The 27,581-nt window shown below is 36.6% G+C and overlaps 1 protein-coding gene across 5 annotated transcripts in view; it reads left to right on the top strand.

Annotated features, from left to right (window-relative positions):
• Window positions 1-27,581, top strand: part of LOC120530412 (cadherin-18) — a 1,801,315-nt gene that overhangs the window by 905,243 nt on the left and 868,491 nt on the right. For 4 of the 5 annotated variants that reach the window (XM_039754900.1, XM_039754901.1, XM_039754897.1 and 1 more), the window contains exon 6: window positions 10,726-10,832. The exons of the other annotated variant lie outside the window; for it this stretch is intronic. The gene's annotated coding sequence lies outside the window, so the exon portion shown is untranslated. The remainder of the gene's footprint in view (window positions 1-10,725; window positions 10,833-27,581) is intronic. 5 annotated transcript variants of the gene reach the window in all.

Below are 27,581 nucleotides of genomic sequence, written 5' to 3'. Positions count from 1 at the left end.
TAAGAGCATATAATGACTTGAGCTAAGCAAAAGAAAACAAGAAAAAAATACACACATATTAAGGTTGCCATTACAAAAATAAGTGGTCATATGGTACATTTATAAGATCTCACCACACAAAACAAAAAGGGTACTTATACAGTATTTGTATATGAAAATATTTTATCTATTTTTATCATATAGAGCTTACATACTGTATATATTGGACTGTGCAACTGAAATTGCTCAAAGCTAAAAAAAATTATGCTATAAAAGTAAGAAAACCGAGGAACAGAAATAGAAATTTAAATCTTTATTATTTCCTTCCTTCCTTAATTTGACCCAGTGGTTCTAATTAAAGATGTTTTTCAGGAATCCAGAGTTAGTATAAATTAAGACTTTTTGATGTGCGATTATCCTACCCTTGTTGAGTTCTTATGGTCTCAGTTACATTTGCTTTGAAAATCTTAAGTAAAGGAAGGTACTTATTGCTTGTATACTGGAGATTTTAATAGGAGCAGGTTTAATTAAATGCCCTATAACTTGGTCTCCTGAGGCGAATTTTGCAAGTAATCAAACTGCTGAGAGACTGATATCTTTCTTTTCCATTTATTGTGGTATAGCCTTCTACCAAGAGAGTTCATAAAAATAAATTCAACTGAGGCATGACAAACTGTGTTATTTTGTTGTCATTAAAATTTTAACATATATTTTTAAAACAAATTGCCCTTGCTTTGCATTTTACTACCACTTTTTTTTTTTCAAAAGTGTGACTCAAAATCTCAGAAGCATTCAGCAAGATGTGAAACCTCACTCTGTATGCATATGAGATCTAAAAAGATATATAAACTATATATGCCTTTACAAGTAAAATATTGAGCTTATTATAGATTTAAATTATTCATGTTTCTGATGGGAGAGCAAAGTCAAGTCAGAAAGCCTGGCCTCTGTTAAAACAATTGTGATGAAGGATGATAAAGTGATTGATTCATCTGTCGTGTAATGTAGTCCTTCGTGTAGCACAGAATATTAAACAATACTTCACTAGACCACCAAAATACACAGAATACAAGCTATTTTAAACAAACATAAAATGAACGATTGCCACAAAAGAATCCTTATATGGAGGCATCTGGCAACTCTTTACTAAACAGGGTTGTTCTATCTTGAACACTACTGTGCAATTTCTCAAATGACAATACTTTTTTTTATCTCTGTCTCTCTTTTACTCTGTCTTCTTTTACTCCATCTGCTCCTTATACCATTAAGGACTGCTGTGAAAAAGTTACCTTAAAACTTCTATGATGATAAAGCAATGGGGTCATCTTATGCGCCTGCCGACTTTGGTCACATGGGGCCAACTAACATGTACACATGGTGGCAATGTTTTCTCAGGCTTGTCTAACACGGCAGAATTGAAATTTAATTTCTGCAATACCTTATGTGATTTTTACTGGGTAAAGTACAAGTCATACTACCACTCTCTATGGAACTCATAGATTTATTTTTGTCTACAAAAGAGAACCCTGAACAGATGTCTAATAATAGTTTACTTTCAGAAATAAACTATATTTAAAATTTGTGGTCTGTGCACAAATTGTCATTGAATTCTTACTTTAGTTTAAGTACAGGTGTAGAGATATTACGGTTAATCAATTCTGTTTAGTTTTCTCTGAATTATTATTATCTAGTAAAATCTGAATTACATGCAAGGATGTTATATTGCAGAAGTGCATTTTAATGTCATCAATTAGTCTGAATCTGTTATGTTGTGAAGACTCGCTTTCTCAACCCACAGCTTTTCCATCTGTGTCTAAAAATGCTGAAAAAGATTAAACTGATATATTCAAGAACTCTCTGACCCATGGAAGGGACAGATCTACTCCAAATGTACTGGTCAAAAGAGTAAACAAGAAACAAAAACATTGCAAACGCTATCTTTCTGTTAGCTCTATAGGTGTTAATATTCTACCTTTCAAATAGTATTTTAGTGTTAAATACGTTATGGCATCATATTGAGACCAATCATTTACAGTTTAATGGAAAAGGAATGAAGACATGACGAGCTCTTTAAAAGCAAAAAATTGTTTGTTACAGCTTCTTACTTATTACTATAATTAGCTTGTTACAGTTATTGTATCACATTGCCAAGAGAACCTCATACAAGACACAAGAGACTAATAAAGCTTTGTACAAAAAGGTCATTAAAAGTAGGTAAAACTTTGCAAAGATACAGTGACTTGTCGATTTAAATATTTAGCTGCAAGTATAAAGATTGAGTAAACACCTTGTCTGCAGTATTGTACTTTTGCCATGAAAGATGATAAATCTACATATGTGGCCAAACTGGCTGTTTTGCTTGTATTCATGCAGTATCATCAAGAACTAATTGAAGAAGGTCTACTTTTATGTGACTGATTGGCAGGAAACATAAATGGTGCTGAAATATGTGTTGAATAATGTTTTTGATATTTAAGGTTATCCAGGAACAACTGTGTTGACATTTGCACCAAAGCTAAAGTGGGTATAACAGCTGGTGGTGTAGCACAAAACCAAGGCAGTGGCACTTAACTATACCAATAATCATTGTATTTTTCACCGTCACACACTCACAGTTAAACAATAGCAATTTGTCCTAACAATATCCTCGATGAAACAGTAAAATTATTACCGTATATATTTGCGTATAAGTCAGGTCTTGAAACCTGAAAAATCAATCATAAAATCAGACTCTGACTTATACGCCTGCTCAAAAATACGACACTTAACTTTTTTTTTTACATCATCTTGCTTTCTCCAATCTCGCACCAGTTTCTCAGACACATCGAATTTTGTTGCAGCAGTGCAGTTACCAATTTCTTTCACCACTTCAATGACTTTTAATTTAAAACCAGCTTCATATTTTCTTCTGATGGACCTCTGCATCGTAAGTAAGGGATGCTCTAACGATAAAGGTGTATGAGGGTGTGAGATACAAAAAGCACAAAACAGTACAAACGTCGCTTCAGAATAGTTTGGGTATTACCGTGTGGTCTTGTTAGCATAATGCATAGAAATAAATGGCAGTGTGCTCAGTGGTTACTCTCTCAGGTGAGCGTTAGCATATCATAATCTCTTGGATCAATAGCGTGAGACATTATAAAATACTGGAAATTATACGGTAAAGTTAAGCCCCAACTTATCTGCAGGAGAACTTATAACGTGAGTATATACATTACTTTTATCAAATCTCAACCATTGTGTACACATCTTTTTAATATTCTTTGTGATGAAATGAGAAATATGCCTAAAGCACTTCTCCAGTGGTCCAGATCTAATTCTAGATCTAATATAACGATTCTTCATGTCGTCAGTTAGCACACTTCTTGATGGACTGGGATTTTTCGGGTGATTTTCTATGTAATAAACTTAATAAGTTATAGCGTAATGAAAATTGCATAATTAGATCTGGACCACCCTATACTATACAATGGTTGTCTTAAGGGAAAGCACTTGTGTGATTGTTTTAGTTTTCAAACAGAATTAGACACTTTTTTTAACGGAACAATAATTTTACTTTAAGAACAACTGACAGACACACTATGGCTATTCAGACTTACATATTTGAAAACTTAAGCAAATTGAACTTGTCATTTCAATGAAAACAACTAATAGTATTTGTTGCTAATGATAAAATCTGAGCCTTCAAGAATTTTGGAACACTTTATCTACCACTGTGAACTTGACAGCTTTCCAAATGTAAAGATTTTTCTGGTGGTAATAATAATAATGTGATTTTGTAAAATGAAATGTGTCAACTTTTGGTAGGATTGCATAACTCAGTGAACATTCCAAATTACCAATGCATGATGTTACAAAGTCATGCATGGATAGAACAATGGGTTTTAATGTACAAAAAGTTAATTAACACTGTTTCAGGTTACACATTGCAGCACACCATTTAGAAACTACCACTTGTTGAATTTTGTTGTAGTACCAAAGAAGATTATCTAAAATTATTTGAAAAGGATTTTTAAATATACATCAACCAAAATGACATATCACAGCAGATTGAATAAAAAATCCAGCTGTTTTCTTTTATGTCAGACTTAATTTGCTGTAGATGACAAGATTAAAGGACTGGTATCCCGACAAGGTCAGAGAGAGAGAGAGAGACTTCTTACCTGCCTGGGATGCCATAATGAACGGACAACGTAGAAGGAGCTGCAATCTGGCCAGAATGGTTAGCTATCCTTATCACAGTAGAGGATAGGAGGACAACAGGTGAACTGGTCAAACATGGATGTTAGAGGCAGTTCATTCCCTCAGGTAGCAATGTGTCCTTCCAGGCTGGTCCCAGTAAGGATACTTGAAAGGATGCATGGGAGTTGGAGTTTTAAAGAGCAACCCTGTCTGGGTCCTTAGGTGCCTCAATTGGGAGCTGCCTTGGGAGGACTGTCTTGGATTCTGAACAACCAAAAAGTGCTCTGATAGTCAATGAAGTGGCATGTTTAAAAGAAGTTTGCAATCTTACCTCAGAGAGTCATAGTTGGGAGGTAGTGACCGAAACTTACAGTACATAGAGAGTGGAAAGAGAGAGGAGAGAGAGCTGAATTTTGATTGTGTTCACTATTGGAATGTGTAGGGTGAAATTGTGTCTGTGGTTTGAGGCTCAGAGGTGTCCTCTACTGGTTACATTGCAAAAGTGTTTACTAATGCCACTCTTCTGACTAACTTTTTCTTTGTTATGTCTGGCAAAATAGAATTGTTTCATAAAATAAATTTATTAAAATTAACATTTAATAGGTTTACTACTGGTATTTTAAATGAATTAATTATTTACAGAATTTCTCACTTTTCTCAATGTTAATTTTGAATACAGTGAATACTGATATAACTCTTTAGAAATTCTTTCACTTTATCATTCTTCCACTTCCGAGCTATTCCCTACTCAGGTTTCTAATATATATGTCTAGCCAAGTAGCCAGTTAGAGAGTTTCTCCAACAGCTAGTGTTCTGTATATTTTTTTTTCACAAGATTTTAAAGTCATACACATACTATGCATACTCTGTTTTTATCACAGTACAGTTTGAGCAATAACGAACACTATTATTGACTATCTTAAATTGTGTCACTGACACTGAGAAGCTTAAATAGTCTGCCCCAACCACTGTAGAGTATTCTTCATATACAGTAGACATGACAACTTGGCAAGCAGATAGGTTTGGGCATCATAACACTCCAATTATAAGAGAAATGCAAAAATATACTGATGTATCAGTTGGCAAAAAGTTCTCTATATTCCAGGAACAGTTGTAGAAGTTAAATTATCCAGACTAGGAGGATTATATACATCTCCAGTTAAATCGGCTGTTCGAGTATTGGCTAGTTAAACTGTTGTGAATTTTCCAGAAGGTCTCCTGGATCATGTTTCCATTTAATGTCACTAATCCTTACAAACTACTAAAAGCAGAACATCACAAGAAAATTGATTGAGACAAAGCTATTTTAAGGATTTAGGTTAGCCAACTTTCAAGACCTTAATTAAAGTAGCATTATCTCTTTTCAGTAGCTGAATTTAACATCACAATTTAAAAGCAGATTTACTTTGAAAGCAGTGCAAACAGCAGTTAGAACAGAATATTAATTGTTTCAAGACATAATAGGTTTTGATAAGTGATAGATAAATTAGGCTAACTGTATCTCGAAGCATACATGGTAAAAGGAACTTGGAGACGCGTTTCTAGAGTGTGTTAAATGTTATGCATTCTAGGTTTTAACAATGCAATGGTTTAGTCTGCAGTATGATAATAATAATTAATGAACTTCAATTGAATGACTTGTACAGTACAGTATGCACCATTTGAATTATACACATTCCAATGTTTTCAGGGACCTTGCTTTCCCAGTTACTAAAGGTATGTACGTTCTGGTAAATAGCACCTTTAATTTGGACTTGAATGAGCGTGAGTATGTGAGTGTGCTCTGTAATAGACTGCCATCCTGACTAGGCTTAATTTCTTAACTTCTGTCCAAAGCAGCATGGACAGAACTCCTGGGACCCTAAACTTGTTTAAGCAGGTTCTAAAAACAAATGGATGGTTTATTTATGTCTTCAGTATAAAATACTTTTAAACTTTATAAATCCAAAGTCAAATATACATCTTTATAAAGTAAAAGGAGTAGGTCATTGTAGATCATTTATTTACATCCAGTATATATATATATTGTCACACACACGTGCTTTGGAGACAATCAACAAGCCCAAAGGTGAGTAAATACGTAACAGATGGGGGGGTTATTGTATGATAGTAATGCCTCTCTTTCTGACTCTTCAGAACCAAAGAAGAACAATGAGTCAATCCTACCATCCATAAACAATAATTCAGAAGACGGTTCATTACCCACTTCCTCATCAACAACATCACTTCCAGCTCCTCAAGATGACATCACTTCCGGTCCCTTCCCGATAACGTCACTTCCGGCCTCTAACGAAGATGTCACTCCTGTTCCCTCCCCAATGAAGTAACTTCTGGCCTCCAACGATGATGTCGCTTCCGGTCCCTCCCCGATGACGTCACTTCCGGCCTCCAACGATGACGTCACTTCCGATTACTCATCTCCTGCAGCCATTTTGTATTCTGTATAAAAGCCATCCACTATATATATATATATATATATATATATATATATATATATATATACTAGCCTTCCCCCACAGCTCCACCCGTGTGGTAGTGAAACAGGAAAGTGAGGAGGGCCATGCCTGGCTCCCTACTCCTGACATCACTCTTCCCCCTCCCCTTGGCCCACAGCCAATGTCTCAGATTAGCGAGAATATATCCCTTCTGCAAGTGAACTACGACTCTTTGCACAATGACAGAAGTCACAAAATCAACCAGAATGTTCAAACTAATTATAGAAAAAAAAACAGATTTAAATCCGTTAAGCAGTTCTCTTGTTTGCTAGCTAAGCGGAGGTAAGGAATGCCTCTAGGCTTGCGTGTGAGAGGGGCGCAAACTATGATACATAGTGCAATGAGAAAAGTCACAAAATCAACCATATATATATATATATATATATATATATATATATATATATATATATACACTGTGGAAGACAGCGCCCCGTACACAGACATACAAACACCAAATGTCCAAAACGCATACTATTTACTGTCTTCTCTTATTCTCTTATTTACTGCCTTCTCTTACACAGTGCTCTAATCAGCCTAAACTCAGTCCCTTCAATCTTCTTCTCTTTCTGCTGCCTTTACTCCTCCACCCACAAGATCCATCTCCTTCCTCCTGACTCCAGTGCCCCGAATGGAGTGAGACAGACCCTTTTTTGGCACACTCGGATGTGCTCCAGGTGCTCCATGATGATCTTCTGGCAGCACTTCCTGGTGTGGTGGAAGTGCTGCAGTCCATTGCACAGGAACCATCCATGCACCCCCTGGTGGCAGCCACAGACCCACACAGGGATGAGCCTCCCAGCTCTGTATCTGTGGCCCAGATGGAATCCAGGGGGACTGCCCTCCTGCGTCCAAGGGAGTACATTGCCCCTCTCCCGGTCCTTCCCTGCTCCAGGCAAGGTCCCTGGTCATCTGCCACAATATATATATACATATATATATGTATTTTAGAATATAATTGAAGGATAAAGTAATATATTTGGGTGAGTGAGGAGTTACCCGGGTATCTTAAAGTAGAGACACGCACATTTTGAGTAAAATGTATCAAAGATCAACAACAACAACAACATTTATTTATATAGCACATTTTCATACAAATAATGTAGCTCAAAGCGCTTTATATGATGAAGAAAAGAGAAATAAAAGACAAAGTAAGAATTAGAATAAGACAACACTGATTAACATAAAATAAGAGTAAGGTCCGATGGCCAGGGAGGACAGAAAAAAAAAACTCCAGACGGCCGGAGAGAAAAAATAAAATCTTCAGGGGTTCCAGGCCGCGGGACTGCCCAGTCCCCTCTGGGCATTCTACCTAACATAAATGAATCAGTCCTCTTTGTATTTAGGGTTCTCTTGGAAGGACTTGATGATGGTGGTCATGTAGACTTCTGGCTTTTAATCCATAAATGTAGGACATCACGGTGCTTTGATTAGGTGGTGATGGCGCAGGTCGCCACCACAGAAAACCGGGAAAAGAAGCAGAAGAGAGAGTAAGGGTCAGTATGGATTTTAAAGCCACCGTGAATAGTTATTATAATGAATTGAATATACAGAGTATCAGGATTAAATGTAGGTGAAGTTATCAGAAAGCCATGTTAAAGTAATGTGTTTTTAGCAGTTTTTTTAAAGTGCTGCACCGTATCAGCTTGACGAATTTCTGTTGGCAGGCTATTCCAGATTTTAGGTGCATAACAGCAGAAGGTCGCCTCACCACTTCTTTTAAGTTTTACTCTTGGAATTCTAAGCAGACACTCATCTGGGAATCTAAGGTTACGATTTGGTATATATGGTGTCAGACACTCTGATATATAAGATGGAGCGAGATTATTTAAGGCTTTGTAAACCATAAGCAGTATTTTAAAGTCAATTCTGAATGACACTGTGTAGTGGCATCAAAGCTGTAAAAATGTGCTCAGATTTTCTTTTCCTAGTTAGGATTCTAGCAGCTGCATTCTGCACTAGTTGCAAATGATTTATGTCTTTTTTGGGTAGTCCTGAGAGGAGTGCGTTACAGTAATCTAGACGAATGAAAACAAAAGCGTGAAATAATTTCTCAGCATCTTTCAATGATATAAGAGGTCTAACTTTTGCTATGTTTCTTAAATGAAAAAATGCTGTCCTAGTGGTCTGATTAATATGTGATTTAAAATTTAGGTTACAGTTAACAGTTACCCCAAAGTTCTTTACCTCCGTCTTGACTTTTAATCCTAATACATCAACTTTATTTCTACTAATCTCATTGTCTCCATTATTGCCAATCACTAAGATTTCTGTTTTGTCTTTATTTCGCTTGAGAAAATTACTATTCATCCAATTAGAAACACAAGTAAGACATTGTGTTAGGGAATTAACAGCGTCTGGGTCATCAGGTGCTATTGATAAATACAGCTATGTGTCATCAGCATAGCTGTGGTAACTCAGATTGTGCCTCAAGATAACCTGACCTAACGGAAGCATATAGATTGAAAAGAGCAGTGGACCCAGGATAGAGCCTTGTGGAACACCATATAGAATATCATGTGTCTTTGAGTTGTAATTACCACAACTAACAAAGAATTTTCTACCTGCCAGATAGGATTCAAACCAATTTAAGACAAAGGATCAAGACAAAAGAAGACTGCCCAGATACAGAATGACAAGTTGTATTGTGAAGTAGATAATGAGTTTTTACTGGTTAGAGAAAGATTTATTATCATAGCAGATGAATAGAAGAGTGGAAAAAGATTTTCAGGCATAAGTTGCAGTTGTCTTTAATACATTGTCATTACCCTCCTGATCTAAATAAAACTTGTTTTAGGTAATCTATATAATAAATTATACTTTAAATAAAAATATCAAGGATAAAAACTTCACACAAGCTCTAAAAGTGTTTACTGGGGGCATCATAATATGTTTGCCTAATGCCTTTCACAAATATTGCCATATACCAAAGGGTTTTAACCACATATTCAGGGCTCAAGGACATTAGACAAATAATACATCTTCATATTATTATGTAAAATTTTCTAGTGGTAGCACACATCTAAAATTGGGTGTTTAGTAAACCACACTTTCAAAACAAATTCAATAATTTAAAAATAAGTGCAGCTGATGAAATTCACTCAAAAATATTTTCTTGCCATTAGAATTTTGACTGACAATAATGAAATGCATGTAAAAGGAAGTTAAAAAGCTATGACCTATTTAAAAATAGTTAATAATTATAGTCTTTCTCCTCAAACCATGGCTCTGACAACTGATCCCAACTGTGTCAATGAGGAAAGTCATGCATAGATCCATTGTAGCAACACTGACGCGTGCAGTAAAGCTCTAAAAATGTCTGTCACTAAGATGAAGTCAAGGCATGCCAATTCTGATATGTATTAATCTAAGCAACCACATCCTTTCATCTAAACTAACATTTTGTAATGCAGGAATATTGTCAACCAGAATTTATTGGTTTTCAGGCAGAGCCCAACTTTGAATAGGATGCTATTTCTCAAGCGTTCTCCCACACAGGGACACTTTGAGTTACCGATTAGTTTATCTTTGGGCTGAGGGAGGAAGCTGGAATTGCTGTTATTCCTTTTTGTAATAACCACCTTGACCTGCAAAACTGTAAGAATGGTGTTAAATGAATACTATTATTATTATTATCCCAAAAAGCAATGCAGATGCAAATTGCAATGCATGGGAATCCAACATAACATCACTAAGCACATTGCCACCATACCAGCCAACAATAAAGAAGTCACTTGACAATTAAGCAGAAGCTTGGCTGGCACCAAGTAGCATTTTTCTGGTTGCTGTTAATGAGTTTCTGTACAAGAAGGAAATGCTAACTTTGCCATTGTCCTTAGGTATTACACATAATTTGCAATTAGTCAAGAAATCTGAAATCTTGCTAATTTGCTACTTTGTTGATCTCATTTAAAATGTCTGAACACAAATGCTGCACTAAACAGATGACATTTATGTGGGAAATCATTTGTAACAGGAAATCCCTTTATGAGATTTATTTGCCTAAGATGATAAGCAAGGATTACCTCAGAATTAGCAGCAATCACAAAACTTGTTGCTTCTCTCTTTGTAGATGCTGCTACATTCCTGATGCCAGACTGAGTGAATGTTCTAAATAAAATAAAATTTGTCTATGAGCTGACAAGATTTGAAGATACCAACAAAATACTCGTTAATGAGGTACGCTATAAAAATATCTTTTCTTTTTTACTTTATTGTCTTTTGTCATGTGCTCTGCTGAATTTATATTTAATGCCAAGCCCATGTAGCATGCATCCTTTTAGAAAGACTATGTCCAGAGTAGCATTATGTTCCATTGACACTGGTGTCATTCAGTGCCAGAAAGCATTATTACTCTGTGCTAGTTGTCTAGACATCATCATGAAATCTAATCTGCTGAGACAGAAGCAAGAACAGGGACAAGAGCTCACAGCAGAAAATAAAAGGTAAAAAAAACCTTGCAAAAGTTGATAACTTGTAACAGATGTGTTTTTAAGGACATGTTTGCACTGCCTCAATCTAATCATTTCTATACTAAGGAGAAATATGAAAGATAAACAAAATTAAAAGATGTATTGCAAAGCTTTTATTACATATAATGGTGAAAAGAATTATCGAAAGAAGTTTAGAATGCTGAAAATGCTTTCATACTGATTTAAAGGAAGAATTATCTTATTGTGAATGCTGTTAAAACCTTCTTATTGCACATGTTTGCCCTGTGTGTGTTGGTGGGTGTGAGAAATAAAGAATATAATAATAATTCCCAATAATAATTCCCAACTCTAAATTGTCTCCGAGTGCTTGTGTGTGTGAATAACTGGGCCTTCAATGGACTATCACCCTGCCGAGGGCTGCCTCCTGCATAACACTGAATTTTGCCAGGAAAGGAACTGAGTAAAGTGGATTTGATAATGTTATCTTACATTGTGGCATAGCATTTTATAAATATTGGTAAGCAGTGTGGTCTAGTAGTTTAAAAACTAGATATCAAAGCACTTCACAAATTCAGATCCACTGAAGGAGTAATGACACACTCAGAAAATTAAATACGAGTAAAGTAAATGGTAAATTTGACTGATCACATTTGCAATTTTTTGTTTAACCTTGTTTTATTATTAGTATTTATCTTGTTTTTTAAATGTTCAGTTAAAATAATTGGTTTGTTTTGTCATTCAGCAAAGGAAATGTGAATATATAGTATTTGTTAAATAGTTCTGTTCATACCTAAGACAAGCTGTTATTTGTTTAATTTTTAATGGTGATTATCTGTAAATAATTAGCTTGTTTGAAAAGAAGATTGGACTCCATTGCATTGTTAAACCTAATCATGTCTCCATCTCAACTAACAATATTGTTACTATTGCGCAAGCAGTCACTGTAAGATTGACTCTGATTATATAACATGACTTTTGCAAAACATCTGAAATATACGCTTGTAAGAAGAATTTAAAGGGATAATATGTAAATAAAATGTTAAAAAAGAGAACAGTGCATAGCATAAACATACTGTGTATACAGTTCATAAACCTATATTAAACCTTTCCAAAATCACAATGCACAATAATTTCAATAACAATACAGTAATCCCTCCTTTATCACTGTGGTTGTGTTCCAGAACCCCCCGCAAAAGGTGAAAATCCGTGAAGTAAATACCATATGTTCATGTGGTTATTTTTATATATTTTAAGCCCTTATAAACTCTCCCACACTCTTACAAAAACATTTCCCGCACGGTTATACAGCATAAACCCTTTGCATTCTCTTAGATATTAGGTAAGATTAATTGAAATTATGTGTGTAAACACACTGTTTATATGCAGTAAAACCTAAATATTATTTTAAAGATATAGAGTGTCTCCAATATCACATATGTTACAGCCATTATGATAGACTGTTTTGAAGCCATAACGAAGGGCTTGACTATGCACAAAGATAAACACAAAAGAGCACAAAAGTTAACTTTTTACACAGCGAAACACGTTGATGCTGAATAAGCGAGACAAGACTTCCTGGTTAACGCAGCACAATCGAATTCGGTGCTCCTTCGCTGAGCCAATCAGCACAGAGGAACTTAACTGCATGCTCTGATTGGGTAGCTTCTCAGCCATCCGCCAATAGTGTACCTTGTATGAAATCAACTGGGCAAACCAACTGAGGAAGCATGTACCAGAAGTAAAAAGACCCATTGTTCACAGAAACCCGCGAAGCAGGGGAAAATCCACGTTATATATTTAGATATGCTTACATATAAAATCTGAGATAGAGTGAAGCCGCGAAAGTCGAAGCGTGATATAGCGAGTGATTACAGTATATGAATTGGTCAGCCTTTAAAAAGAACATAAAATAAAATTCATAAAAGACAAAGTCCTTTTGTCTGTACTCAAAAAAGTCCAAAAAGGTTTTAAAAAAAGAATATACAAAGTAGATAGGTCAAGTTTTTTTTTTTATTTTATTAATTTTATTGTAATCATTCCATACAAACAGATTAATTTTTACAAAAAAAAAGGAAGAAAACAAATTAACCCCCACCCCTAAGAAAGAGAGCATGGCCAACGGAGTAAAACTTGTAAACATACCTAAATTGATTAGTTTAAAAGGGCAATAGAGATGAATGGAGAAGAAAAAGAAATGCAGAAAAAATTGCTTCCTCTGTGCTTTAAGAGCTTATTCTAAAATATTATTGATTAAATCCTGCCAGGTTTTAAAAAAATTCTGTACCGATCCTCTAACTGAGAATTAGATTTTTTCCAATTTCAAATAGTATAAAACATCGGTTTCCTACAGACTTAAAAGAGGACAGTTAAGATTCTTCGAGTTTAGCAAAATAAGTCTGCGTGCTAAAAGTGTAGTGAATGAAATCACAGTTTGTTTGTCTTTCTCCACTTTAAACCCATCTGGAAGAACACCAAACACACCTGTTAATGGGTTAGGAGGGATTATGACACCAAGGCTGTCTTAAAGGTAATTAAACATTTTGGTCCAGAATGATGTTAATTTGGTGCAGGAGTAAAACATGTGTCCCAGTGAGGCTGGGATTTGATTGCAGCATTTGCAGGTTGGATCTTGCCTGGAAACATTTTGGACAGTTTTAGGCGAGACAGATGTGTTCAATGTATAATTTTGAGTTGAATAATTGCATGCTTTGCGCATATGGAGCTCAAGTGAAGAAAAAATGTTTTTGATGTCATATCTCATCTGTTTTTTTTTTGGTTTAGAAACTGTAGTTGCCTTGTCATTTTATTTTTCTTTTTCAAATGATGGCTTGTCATCTTTCTTGTTCAGTTCTGTGTGCAGTAGAAAAGACAGAGCAGTATTTAAAAGGAAGCTGTGTAGTGCAGAAAATTCGATCAGTATCTATCTATCTATCTATCTATCTATCTATCTATCTATCTATCTATCTATCTATCTATAATAAGATACAATATTACAAATGACTAACATTTAAATATGATGTCGAACTCAAAAATAAACTTAATTTTCTAAGCAATGGTTAACATGCATGGTTGTACTCATTTACAATTGCAGGTCCATACAAACTGTCGCTCCTCTGACGCTCCCTCACAATGCAGGTAATGTGCCTCATTCGGGACTCCATGTGTTGGTGTTACTGGTGTATCCTGGATATCATCGAGAGGAGTCGCAGCACGTGGCTCAATGGCAACTCTGGTCTGTACCGGAAACAGAGAAGAGGGCAGATAAAGAGGCATTTGTTAGAGGAATCTGTGAGCAAGTGACACACCATCTGTGGTCTAGCAACCAATCGTCCTGCTTACAGAGGAATCGAACCACTATGCACATCCAAATCTGTTCCTCATAGAGTCACAGTCAGGGTGGCTGATGGAGCGGTACTTACGGATTATACTGCAGTTTTGACCCACTGGGCTGGCTGCTTTGAGCAGTTGTTCAAAGCTGATCCTCCGGCTAGGACATTGGATATCTCTGGGTCCATGGTTCTTGTGGCTGATCCTCCAATTAGCTGTGAACCACCCAATCTCACTGAGATTGCACATGTGGTGAACCAGCTGAGGGGAGGAAAAGCTGCAGGGATCTGTGGTATCCGGGGGTGAACTTCTCCAGGCTGGTGGTAAGGCTGTCCTCCTGGAATTGCAAGCAATCTTTGCTTCCATTTGGGAGACTGGCATCATCCCAACTGACTGGAAAATGAGATCTCGTTGTCCCTATCCGGAAAGGGAAGGGTGATCGCCTAGATTGCAGCAACTACAGGGGGATAACATTGCTCTCTGTGCCAGGTAAGGTCCTTGCTAGGGTCATCCTCAATAGGATCCGTGATCACTTGCTCATCTACCAGCGACTGGAACAGTCTGGTTTTACACCTAAGAAGTCTACCATCGACCGCATCCTGGCACTGAGGGTTCTCATTGAGTGCAAACAAGAATATCGGCAGAGTTTCTTTGCAGCCTTTGTTGATTTTTATAAAGTTTGCGGAATTCCCACAGTGTTGCTGGATATCACGGCCAGCCTATACACTGGTACTCTGAGTGCTGTGTAGAATGGAGGCAGAACCTCTGTGTTTTTCCCAGTTGATTCTGGGGCTCGTCAGGGGTGTGTTCTTGTTTGTAGTCTGTTCAATGCTTGTATTAACTGGGTGTTGGGCAATGTCTGGGCTTGTGAGTGTCCTGGATAAAGACCAAAATCCAGTCCTTTAATGACCTGTTGGGCACAGCCATCAGCAGTGTGTCTCTCTGTGGATAGTGTCGACCTTGTTGAGAGGTTTACTTACCTTGGCAGTGACATTCATGTCTCTGTTGACTCTTCCTATGAAGTCAGTAGATGGACTGGCAGAGCATGGGGGGGTCATGAGGTCGCTGGAAAGGGGTGTGTGGCGCTGCCGATATCTATGCACAAGGATGAAGGTCCAAGTCTTTAGAGTCCTGGTGCTTCCTGTCTTGCTATATGGTTGCGAGACATGGACACTATCCAGTGACCTGAGACAAAGCCTGGACTCCTTTGGTAGTGTCCCTCTCCGGAAAATCCTTGAGTACCGTTAGTTTGACTTTGTGTCAAATGAGCGGTTGCTCATGGAGTCCCCCCCCCCATGTTATACACTATAAGAGATATTAAACTCAGCTTTACATTTATCTCATTCTACTTTACTAGTAAACATTGAAGGTGTTCGGCATATTTACATCTTACTTAACATGAAACTGAACATGTAGACAACTTCACTGATTACAATTACGGAGTTAACTTAAAACTTTCTTAATACTGAATGGCTTGTTAACCACTTTTTTCTTTTTAAGTCCTGATTAAGCTCTGAATTTTCACATGTAATAAGAGATCCCTCCTGCTTCTAAAAACGTTTCCAGAACTACTTAATTTGAGCTCTAACTTAAGGTGGGTTAAGTATTCTAAACAGTTAATCCCTTTACATTTATTTCTTAAAGAATCTCAGAACACTTTGCAAAAGAGAGCATCATATGAAGAGGAAAGGACAAAATCCCTACATAATAGATAGGGTCACAAAATGAATGAGTATTTTCATTGTTAGGCAAGTTGTTTGTTCTTCTGGCAAATCGTGAACTGCAAACTGACAATTTAGCCATGAGATTTGGTAAACATCACTTGATGTTGTTGTTCAGTGTGATGTGCTCAGCATATACCACAGATAGTTAGGACATCCATTTAAGGTCTGATGCTAAAATGTATATAAAAATTCACTGATGCTCTTTTTGTAACATATTAATATGAAAATGAAAGAGAAATAATTGGAAAATTTCTGTACAATATTCTAGACTACCTCTGACTCTCTATTTTTTATCATTAATTTAGATCCTTCATTTAAGTGGCACGAGATTGACACTGTCATTATGTCATTACCACCAAGTGCCTTTATGACCACTGGTAACCCAGTTTAAGATACATTATCCTGGATAAACTATGAAACTGATACTTTCAAAAGAGTTAACATTATTTCATGTGGTTGTGGAATTCATGAAGATTTAAACAGGCATAAGAGTCAATCAGTAATATTTCAGGAAAAATTCAGTAATAACAGGGCGTCCAGTAATTGCCAGATTCAATAGACACCAAGCCTACTGAAAAATGCATTTAGAAGTGTCAGTTTCATTTAACTGTCAATGGCAGAGATGAATATGACCCTTGAGATGAACAGCAAGAAAACGTATTAAAAGTTAATTCAGATATTTTAATGACATTATTATGCTTTAGAAAAGGTCTGAATTAGGCTTGAAGAATAGAGAAAAGTTATGCCCTATTAACAAGGCTAAATGTTAGTGACTCTTATTAAACTGTATTAGTGTTTCCTGATATGTGTCATAAGCATTAAAATATATACTTTAACACTCCTTTCACTAGTTTATTATTGTCCAAAAAGAATGAATTTCAATGGTTATTTAACTGTAGTTTTAGTGTTTGTAAAGAATTTTAGCTAATGAAAGAATTGACTGTATATGATACAGTGGCGAGTATAAATTGGCATATTTTAGGTTTTTTTATGCAAAATGAAATTACGCTTAAATGAAGCTGTGGTGTTACAGAAATAATTTATAAGAGCTTGATTATCTATCCTTCTATTTTATACCTGTCATGTACTGTTTTCCCTCTTCCCAGAAAAAAGCTTTCTACTGGTTTTTTGAGCTTGTGTTGAATTAAAAACTATCCCTTGAATTAAAAAATTAGCTGAAAACCCAAATGGATAGAATCAATTATGTTGATACTTGTGGGGACAAAACTTCACTTTGGTAACTGATCATGCTCCACTTCAATTGTTATACCGACAGAAAGATACAAACTGTCGCCTCATGAGATGGTTTCTGTGCTTACAACCTTACAGTTTCACAGTAAAACATCGACCAGGTTCTGAACACGTCAACGCAGATGTATTATCACGACTACATGAACATGAACCTGGTAGAGAGAGTCGCTTGATTCACGGGAATGTGAATAAAGCTGAGGGGGAGGGTATGAGCTGGAGGGCTGATCGCATCCCAAGAAGTACAGATGCCCCTGAGAAAACCCCAACCCCTGAAACACAGACTACCCTCACATTGCTCCTTACCTTTTTACTTGCGCTCTAATGCGTAATACAAGCCTCGCGCGATACTCCGCTAACTTAAAAGCCTTGTGCAGCGCCTGTCAGTTTTGGAATTGATTGTTTGCTTTTATTTCTCTCTCTCTCTGACATTCTCTGCTCCTAGCGGAACTGTCATCTCTGACTTGTCATGGAGCACGTTTAAGCTTTTGAAAAAGAAACAAATGTTTGTTTGCAGTGTTTTAATAAAATTCCTGTTTTCTACAACCACCTGTGTCTCTGTGCAAATCTGTGACCCAAGCGTGACAATATGAGTAATGTCTGGGTCCAACAAGTAAAAGCATACTTTGGAAAACCTGTAGGTTTTTATTTTTCTCTCGTCAATTGTTTTTGTTTACTTCATTTATTGTATCTAGCTTGTATTCATGTGTGTGAGTGTGTGTCAAAATTGCATATGTGTATAGCAAAAGTTAAAAGACTATTAAGTGATAGCCCGGATTTTCCATGTGAAAGCCAGTAGCCACTTAGCAAACTAAAATACCAAAAAATCATGGATATACCCGCAGTCCAACTATGGTTGAATGAAGTTCATTTTCAATTTTCGTTTGTGTTCCCTAGGCCATGTCTAACCATATTTTAGTAAAGAGTACAACATTTCAGGTAGGTCTGCTCCACTTTGGGTGGCACTTTAAAGAACTGCTGCTTCTATATTACCATTGATTTTCATACACACCGTATGGAGTTGTCACTGGAATGCATGTATTTGTTTTTTCTTCTTGATCCATTTGGCCATTGTTAGACTGTATGGATTGCTGTTTTACTCCTGGGGCATGGTCTTTGAGACATTAATCTTTGAAATCTAACTTGAATGGACTGTAAAACTTTTCTGTGCTGGTACAGTAATTAACAGCATCTCAGACAGTTCATTATCTCTTTTGGTGTTATGGTAGTGTAAACAATTTAGAAAATGTACAAATTGAATAACATTCAGGTGCGTTCAACGACTGTGCTGGTACTGTAGTCCTCAATGGACTGGATTCATTAGGTAGATTCTAGAACCTTCTCAATTCATTTCAGGGTTTAAAGGAACCAAACACTATCTTATCAGGATTGGGCAAAAGGCTGAAAACAGGCCTGGAGAGCACTTTACAAAATTCACTCCTACTCACACATCCCATAATCACACACACACACACATATACACCACACAATTTGCAATTGCAAAATAACATAACATAATTAATAATAAAAAAATTATTAATTCCTTCTTTGCTTTAATGTGTCTATCTGTAGTTATTTTTTTAAACTGGGACTTGCAAAGCTAGTCAGTTATGACAAATGTTAATGAATAACAGAAATATAAGGCAAACATTATTAAGTGACTGATCATTATAAATATCAGATCAATGTAGTACTCTGATGGTAAGATTGTAGGGTACCCAGATTTTCAAAGTCCCAAACCTGGACACTTGTGTATCATGTATGCCCATGCATAAATCCTCATTTATTTAATGCTTGCTTTATCTCATCATTATCATCAATGATGGATCAGGGCACATGAAGAAAACACACTTTCTCTAATGAACACATATGACTCCACACAGTGATTGATGTGGAAACAAAGAATTGGTAGTACCCTGTTTTTGTCTGACTTTTAGTCCTTGTCATGATGCTGTTCAAATTTAGCACAAGTTCCTAAATCAACCTTTTCCCCTTTGAAATATTGACCATGCTATTATACATACTGTATATTACTTGAAGATAGTGGTGGATAGGCAAAGTGAGGTGGTGCTGGCTGAATTTTGGCTATCAAATGAGAACGCCATCAACAGACACTTGGACACAAATCCAGTATATGCAAACTTAAGAAGAACATGTTCATAATAAATAAAACTTTACAACCAATACCCCCCCTTCCTGATCACACTGAATTAACTACCTCCCTGCCCCCAAACCCCCACCCTGGTTATTTTTTGCTATATATTGCCTTTGATTCTTGTAAGTCTAAGTATTATCCTTTGATGAAGACCCCTGGCAGGGGTTGAAAGTTCAGGAATAAAAACTACTTTATGATACGTGATTCATTTTCTTCCTTTGTGGATCTCCAGCTGCAAATATGCAAACCGTATCACAGACCTTCTTTTCCATATATATATATGTGTCAATGTGTGTATGTATGTTCCAGCATCACGTCCGAACGGCTGGAGCGATTTTCATGAAACTTGGTACATATGTTCCTCATTGGTCGACTAAAAATACTGTAGAGTGAAATCAGCCGTCACCAATTCCCCCCCCACCCCCCTTTCTGGGTGCGGTCTTGTATGCATGTTATCATCCAGTTCACACTCAGAACGACCACCAGAGGGAGAACTGGAGGAGACTGCCAGCATTCTTTATGTTTAAGAGCCATGGCGCCCCTGTTGCTTTTGAAATTAAATAGAGTTCTTTGCGTGGAAGTGTGTGTGTCTGTCCGGCCCGGAAGTGAGATGCAGAATTGGGGTGAGAACTCCAGCTGCGAGGATAAGCAAGCGAGGCCAGCACACCAGCAAAAAGAAAGACAGTCGCTTAGCTGCTAATGCACAAACGATGCGACCACTTCACAGCACTGGCTTACACAGTTAGTATATACCAGGCGACTGCCAGCATTCTTTATTTTTGAGCAGCACTGCTCTCCTGTTGCTTTTCAAATTAAATAGAGTTGGCCGGTTCTGAGCGTCAACTGGATGATAATATACATACAACGCTGCAAGACAAACACATTAGTGAGTCTTTATCCATCCATCCATTATCCAACTCGCTATACAGGCTGTACAGGCTTTCAAATGTTTGAAGCACTACGTGAGAAGCAGATCATGGGGCACAGCAGCAGCAGCAGCATCAGCAAGTCAGCAGCTGATTGAGCAAAGAGGAGGTAATAAAAAAAACTGTATTTGTTTCTCATTGTATCACTGTTTAAGATGGGGTTAAGAAGAGGAGTGACTGCGTCTCCTTGGGGTGCGTTCAGTCCCCGTCGTCATAACATGAGTGGCAGAGATGCAGTTAACGTGTTGGATTTCATGTAATTTTGTATCTTCCATAGTTTTGGCTCCTCACAACTCTGTAAAGAAATGAGTAATTTTATAAAATGGCCACATTAATAGTGTTAGAGCAAGGAAGACTCAGTGACCCCACCATAAACAGCCTGTTTAATGATAAGAAAGCTGGCCAATCCAGCCTCTACAAAAACAAGCAAAATAATAGCTACAACAGGTAGTTTATAGTTCTTAAGAATAGAAGTACATTGGTTTCAAGCCTCTTGGGAGATCCTTCCACTTTTGAGTTCAGGGTCCAAATGAGACATGGTACTTTGGGCATGCCCCTGCTTTTACTCAGTCCTGTGCTTTCTCCAGGCTCTGAGGGTGGTGTCAGTTGACAAGGCTGCAGATGGAAGACAGAGAATGGTTAGCAACAGCACCTTCCCCTGGTGTGCTTTGGAGTCACTTACCTTTTTTAAACCCTGAAGGTGATCCCCAGGCACACATGTGTGACAACAGATACAGTAAATGGAAACAGGTAATTCTTCTAAATTAGCAAACCGTCGTCTAAATAACTCTTTTAAAACATCTGAAAAGTAACTTTATCTTGAACAAAGCAGTTTCTGGGAATTTCTCTTTGTGTTACATTCATACACCTAGCAAAGTAAATACCATTAACAGCACAATACAGTATATAATACATGACACCATCACATTATATAGAGTGGTAGTAAATAATGGTATATTGCACAGCACAATTATATAAAACAATTTGACAATGCAGAATTTCAGCTATAGCCGAAAAATATCAAGTATGTCTTTTTTTCTGCAAATAACTACTTTAGATTCAATGGAGGAGTATGGACAGACAGTGATGAATCAGAGACTACTTAACTACAGAAACTGCAAAAGGAAAGAACCTATTTATGTATCCAGTAGTTCTTGTTTTAGAGACCAATAACATTTCCTTGATGGTAACAAGAAAGAGAAGGTTACCTGGATGAGTGTTACATTTCTGCCATGCTTCCTAACCCAGGTTCAGGTCTACATTCTGTTCTGCTGCCCAAATGACACACTGCAGTTTGTATTCAATGAGCCTGTGGATTGCCATATTGGTCTATTATGGATAAAGTGATAATATATTTAATAACATCTCTAGAGAACTGTAGCTTTTTAATAAAGAGCAGTTACCAGTTTAGATTGTGAGTGATAGTTGTGCCAAGAAATGTAATTGATTCCAACCTGTTCAAAGTGACATCATTTATAACTAGGGCCAGGGGTATCCCCTAAACTGTACTGTTTTCAGGGCATTCAAGTTGAGATTCTTGTGGGTTACATCCAATCTACCTCCCTCCATATGGTACCTCTTCCCCTTCTCTGATCTGTCTAATCACAGTCGTATCATGGGTGATTTTTTTTTTTTTTTTTTTTTTTATTTATTTATTAATTTTATTACAATCAATACATAGCAATCAAGTTTTAACAAAAAAAAAAAAGAATTATGCTAAGAACAGATCGATCCCCACCCTTGAGAGAGAGAGCAAGCCAAACGGTGTAAAATTTAAGGCTTTTAAAAATACCTAAATCAACAAATTCTCTGTGCTTTATAAAATCATTTCAAAATATTACTGATTAGATCCTGCCATGTTTTGAAAAAAGTCTGCACAGATCCTCTAACTGAGTATTTGATTTTTTCCAATTTTAAATAATATAACACATCAGTTTCCCACTGACTTAAAAGAGGAGAGTTTGGGTTCTTCCAGTTTATCAGAATAAGTCTGCGTGCCAACAGTGTAGTGAATGCAATCACAGTTTGTTTGTCTTTCTCCACTTTAAGACCCTCTGGAAGAACCCCAAACACAGCTGTTAATGGGTTAGGAGGGATTGTGAGTCCAAGACTGTCTGAGAGGTAATTAAAATTTTTTCCAGAATAATGTTAATTTGGAGCAGGCCCAGAACATGTGACCTAGTGAGGCTGGGGCTTGGGTGCAACGTTGCAGGTTGGATCATGCCCTGGAAACATTTTGGAGAGTTTTAGTCGAGACAGATGTGCTTGATATATAATTTTGAGTTGTATAATTGTATGCTTTGCATATGGAGCTTGAGTGAATTCTCTGCATTGCTACTTTCCACTCCTTTTCTGATATATTAATTGAGAGGTCATTTTCCCAGTGTCCTCTTGGATCTTTGAAAGGAAGGGATTGTAAAAGGATTTTATATATTGTAGAGATGGAGTCTAACTCCTTGAAATTGAGCAATAATTTTTCCAGCGTGGATGAGGGTGCAAGATGAGGAAAATCTGGAAGGTTCTGTTTAACAAAGTTCCTGATTTGAAGATAGTGAAAGAAATTTGTAGCTGGAATGTTAAATTTGGAACGTAATTGTTCATAGGATGCAAAGACGTTGTCTATATAAAGATCTCTAAGCAAGTTAATTCCAAATTTTTTCCAGATATTAAAAACTGCATATGTTTGTGAGGGTTGAAAGAGGTGGTTCTTTTGCAGGGTGCCACAGAAAGAAGCTTCTCCGTCTTAAAATGCTTTCTACATTGGTTCCAGATTCTAAGTGAGTGGAGCACAATTGGGTTATTAGTGTATTGCCGATAACGTGTGTTTATTGGAGCACAAAGCAAGGAATACAAAGAAGTACTGCAGGATTTTACTTCTATTGCGGTCCATGCCTGTGTATGTTCTTCTATTTGTGTCCAGGTTCTTATCGACTGTATATTTGCCGCCCAGTAATAAAACTGGAAGTTAGGTAGAGCCATGCCGCCTCTGCCTTTTGTCTTTGTAGGGTCGCTCTTTTGATGCGTGGATGTTTAGAATTCCAAATAAATGAGGTTATTGTTGAATCTAATTGCTTAAAGAACGATTTATTAATGTATATTGGTATGTTTTGATATAAAAAAAGGAGCTTAGGAAGAATATTCATCTTAACAGTGTTAATTCTTCCAGCTAGTGTGAGATGAATTTTAATTTTTTCCATACAGACGACAAAATTTTGTTGATAAAGAGCTTTATGTTTACTTGTGATGTTTACCCCGAGGTATTTAAACTGTTCTGCAATGATAAAAGGAAGGGTGTCTAATCTATTATATGCTTGCGAATTCACCGGAAAGAGTACACTTTTATTCAGATTAATTCTGAGACCAGAGAGCTTTTGAAATTCTGTGAGTGCTGCTAAGACTGCAGGCACAGAATTTTCTGGATCCGATATATACAGTACCATGTCATCTGCATATAATGAGATTTTCTGTTCCAGTCCTTCTCTGCTAATCCCCTTTATCTGATCAGTATTTCGACAATGTATTGCCAGTGGTTCAATGGCAATTGCAAACAGCAGTGGTGACAAAGGGCATCCTTGTCTTGTGCCACGTTCTAGTTTAAAGTAGTCTGAGCAAATGTTATTGATGCAAACTGAAGCTTCTGGGTTAGTATACAGTAATTTAATCCATGCACAAATGTTCGGGCCAAACCCAAACTTCTCCAAAATAGTAAAAAGGTATTTCCATTCAATCATGTCGAATGCTTTTTCTGCATCCAATGATAATAATATTTCTGGGGTGTTTGATTTAGTTGGTGAGTATATTACATTAAACAGGCGTCGAAGATTTGAAGATAAGTGTCGGCCCCTAATAAATCCAGTTTGGTCTTGTGATATTATTGAGGGGAGCACTTCATGGGTGATTTTAAAGATGGGTCAGTGGAACTGCAGCCATTGTTGTAGAGAGACAGAGAGACTGAAAAGTTGAGGAGACAAAAGACAACCTTGAGGGGAACCCTGTACTTAGAGTCAGTGGTCCTAACTGATATCTGCCCAGCTTCATTTTTTGAAGTCTATTCCTTAGAAAGTTAGAAATGTAGAGACATAGCTCAGGTTCATTCTGAGATACTATACTTGCCATGAAGAAGATTTGGTATGATTGTATTAAACACGGAACTGAAATCGAGTAATAAGGTCTTGGAATAAGTATCTGGAGAGTCTAACAGCTTCAAGATGTAGTGGAGAACCATGCTCACTGTATAGTATGCTCAACTGACAAGTTGGTATGGTAAGCAATCTATAGTTGGGTCAAGGAGAGATTCAGTGACAGATTTGAGATGTGGAAAAAACAGATGTTCAAATTTCTTAATATTATAGAGGTCTGTGCCACTGGCCTTAATCATTTAAATGATATATTTTTTGCTTCTTGGGAACATGGATGACTGCACCTTCTTTGAAACTGGGCGAGACTTTCAATCACTTGTAAAGCACTCCAGACAGAAGTTGAGAAATTCTGTTCTAACTTAATCTTACAGTATATCTGCTTTTGACACCCTTCACCACCTTGTCTAGTTGATATTTAGTTACTGTGTAAACAGTCTTATCTCCACTTTTGTAAGCTTTCTCTTTAGTTGCACATAATTATTTCATAATGACTTTATGAATGTTTCCTACAACAATCCTTAAAAATTACAAATTTCATCAGTTTTGTTTGTAATAGCATTAATCTTTCTAATATGCTGAACATTGAATTAAACATCTAGTAACCCATCTATCTATTTTCTTCATCAGTGTTGTCAATTACAAGGTTATATAGTATAGCCATGGCTCAAAAGATGAGTATTAAACACAAGGAAGGAATCCATTTCATTTGGCGTGCCGGTGAGTGACCATTTGAGATCTCTACTATATTTATGCATTTCAAGTAAATTGCCATTTTACTATGTACGTGGAAACTGCAATATTTAGTAATAATGCATAAAAACATGACAAAAACTGAAAATATTTCATCCAGAGAGCAACAAAGCCAAGAATCAAAATCAGCTCCCTGAGCTGTGAGTTTGCAATGTAAAACACTCCACTTCTTTACGCCAAATGAGGATAGTGGGCAGTTGGAAATGTGTTCTGGCAGCTTTGGACATAAGGGCAGAAAGGAACCATATATAAGTGACACTCATATATACAAACATCCACAGAAAGCCATGCCAGGCCAATTTAGAGTCACTTATCAACCTAATCTACAATGTTGAAAAAAGGACTACCCAGAGTGAAGTCCACACAGTAATTAGGAGAACATGCAAATTCCATACACACAGGGACCAAGCTAGGTTTCAAACTCTTCTCTCCTAACACTGTGAGGCAGCAGTGTTATCAATTTCTCACAATAACACCCACATTATGTTAAGCAGTACAATATCAAATGCCATTCTACTGCAAACAGGTAGGATACAATCCACCTCAAAAACAAGGATTTTTTTTAATGATGCAGAAAAAAATACTACATGCCTCTAATATATGCTAGAGTTTATGTAACATATCACTCATTATGCATGTTAATCGCTCTTTAAACCATTCAGACAATGTTCTGAAATTTTCATTTTTTTTGCAACTTTTCATTGATTGTGTGTCATTTGAACAAGGACTGAATTTGGGTAACGACACCACACAAGTCAAATAAAATTGCTTCATACATAAATATAATAAAAATAGTATTGTGCTTATTCATGCAGTTCAAATGAAGATAGTAATTCAGAGTAGCAAGAGTGCTTTCTGTTGTTCATTTGAACTGCCTTATTTCATTCAATGATATTACAGTATAGACAATTAGATTTATTGCTGATCTATAAATAATACAGCTTCTGAAACACCCTTTGTAAGCATTTTTGTGTCACAGTCATAGTCTTATGTTTTAGTGTTGTATTTGCAGTAAAGCTGAAGTCTCTGTGTCAGCTTGGTTTTATTGCTACAGTATCATTTAGAGGTATAATTTATTATAGTTTTGAATTTTTTTTCCTCATTTTCTTTTGAATTATGATCTAAATAGACAAAGACTGGATCCCTTGCATTTTCAAGTCTAAATTAATGTGTCTAGTATATTTTTGAATATATTTTTCAAAAAGAAGATGGAGAAAGCAAATAAAGGTTCATTGATATAAGAAAATGAAGTTCAGCAATGGTGAATCTTTCATTTTGTCAACTATATTTTTTATCATGCTATAATAGCTAATTCAAATACATTTGTTAAGAAATAAATGTATGCTATATGCATTTCTATGATGAACATCCCTGAATACAGATTTATAAAGTGTGAGACAGAGCACATCAAAGGATTATGGTTCCAGGAGGAGAGGCCAGAGGCAAAGACAAAAAAAAAAAGAAAATAGTGAATCATATTTTTAGCTGTTGCAACATCACTTTCTTTTAAATAGGCCATCAAAGATCCTCTTTGTGAAGATTCTTTTAAAATGGTGAATGATGACCACAATGTTCTTTGATCCAGACATGCCTGAAGAGGTGGGACTGATCGTCAGATGAACATGCCAACATTTTTTGGCACCCATTTTTTTTTATCTAGTATATGAAGGAAAACAGAAATACTGTTAAGGGACTTGATCTTTGTCTCCCTCCAATTTCCCCTGAAGTTTCACAGCAGACATTGCAAGACACTCAGCAGGATCATGTGTGTGACATTAGCTGTTAGTTAAGCTTATTGCAAGTGGAGCATTGAGTCATGCATGGGGACTGAGTCGGCTGCGTTGTATTACTGCTGTGATTACAGTGGGCTTTCTAAGAAGCTAAGACAACAAAAACACCAATATTTTACTCATCCTAGATTGAGAGATTGGTGTTTTATTCGATAATATAATAGTTCTAGTTCATTATTTAGAGTCATTCTCTTGCTGATACATGTTATATCATTCTGACAGCACACTTGGCAAACAGAACAGCAGAGCTTCTTTGTGGTTGCCAGACAGAATTTAAAGGGTTAGGGCCCTTTTTTCAGCTTCACCTGACTTACTTAATCAAAGACTAACTTTGTATGCAGTATTTTGCCAGATGTTAACTATTTGTGATAGGTCCTGGTCCTCCTTTTATGCTTCCTTTATGTTATCACTGAAATGACTAGATGTTCCATTAGAT

Source organism: Polypterus senegalus, chromosome 5, assembly GCF_016835505.1.
Source record: "Polypterus senegalus isolate Bchr_013 chromosome 5, ASM1683550v1, whole genome shotgun sequence".
Classification (NCBI taxonomy): Eukaryota; Metazoa; Chordata; class Cladistia; order Polypteriformes; family Polypteridae; genus Polypterus; species Polypterus senegalus.
This window is presented reverse-complemented; position numbering and strand designations above follow the sequence as displayed.